This window comes from Triticum dicoccoides, unplaced genomic scaffold (genome assembly GCF_002162155.2).
Source record: "Triticum dicoccoides isolate Atlit2015 ecotype Zavitan unplaced genomic scaffold, WEW_v2.0 scaffold42295, whole genome shotgun sequence".
In the NCBI taxonomy this organism is placed as follows: domain Eukaryota; kingdom Viridiplantae; phylum Streptophyta; class Magnoliopsida; order Poales; family Poaceae; genus Triticum; species Triticum dicoccoides.
The window spans coordinates 1-1065 of NW_021271244.1; the positions used below are offsets into that span (position 1 = coordinate 1).

The window sequence follows — 1065 nt, forward strand, 5'->3', positions numbered from 1 at the left end:
GGGATCCGGTGCTTTAGTGCTGGTATGATCGCATCCGACATGTTACCCCGGTCTTCGTCCCTTATCCTTGCCCCTCCCAGCTCCACTACAAAGACGATTGTACGTTGCTTTGGCCGCTCCCTCTCAACTACGGAGACGAGTTTAACGCGGTTTCCACCCCTCCCTCTCAACCGCACCAGTGCACGCTTGCCGCGCCACAACGCCGACGCTGGACCCGTGAATCGTGAGCACCCAGCTATGACTTACCGCACTCGTGCAAAATAATAAAACACGGTAAATATATTACTTACACGTGCGTTTTGTTTTGCAAGCGGCGCGAAAAAAATTAAAAAGGGAATGCAACACGAGGACTTCCCAGGAGGTCACCCATCCTAGTACTACTCTCGCCCAAGCACGCTTAACTTCGGAGTTCTGATGGGATGCGGTGCTTTAGTGCTGGTATGATCGCATCCGACATGTTACCCCGGTCTTCGTCCCTTATCCTTGCCCCTCCCAGCTCCACTACAAAGACGATTGTACGTTGCTTTGGCCGCTCCCTCTCAACTACGGAGACGAGTTTAACGCGGTTTCCACCCCTCCCTCTCAACCGCACCAGTGCACGCTTGCCGCGCCACAACGCCGACGCTGGACCCGTGAATCGTGAGCACCCAGCTATGACTTTACCGCACTCGTGCAAAATAATAAAACACGGTAAATATATTACTTACACGTGCGTTTTGTTTTGCAAGCGGCGCGAAAAAAATTAAAAAGGGAATGCAACACGAGGACTTCCCAGGAGGTCACCCATCCTAGTACTACTCTCGCCCAAGCACGCTTAACTTCGGAGTTCTGATGGGATCCGGTGCTTTAGTGCTGGTATGATCGCATCCGACATGTTACCCCGGTCTTCGTCCCTTATCCTTGCCCCTCCCAGCTCCACTACAAAGACGATTGTACGTTGCTTTGGCCGCTCCCTCTCAACTACGGAGACGAGTTTAACGCGGTTTCCACCCCTCCCTCTCAACCGCACCAGTGCACGCTTGCCGCGCCACAACGCCGACGCTGGACCCGTGAATCGTGAGCACC

The 1065-nt window shown here is 53.8% G+C and overlaps 2 non-coding genes across 2 annotated transcripts; both read right to left on the reverse strand.

Annotated features, from left to right (window-relative positions):
• Positions 1 to 333: 333 nt before the first annotated feature.
• Positions 334 to 452, reverse strand: LOC119346514. Its single transcript, XR_005167763.1, has one exon. It is a non-coding gene; the product is annotated as a 5S ribosomal RNA (ribosomal RNA).
• A 298-nt stretch (positions 453 to 750) lies between these two features.
• On the reverse strand, positions 751 to 869 carry LOC119346513. The gene has a single exon (XR_005167762.1). It is a non-coding gene; the product is annotated as a 5S ribosomal RNA (ribosomal RNA).
• Between the last annotated feature and the right edge of the window lie 196 nt (positions 870 to 1065).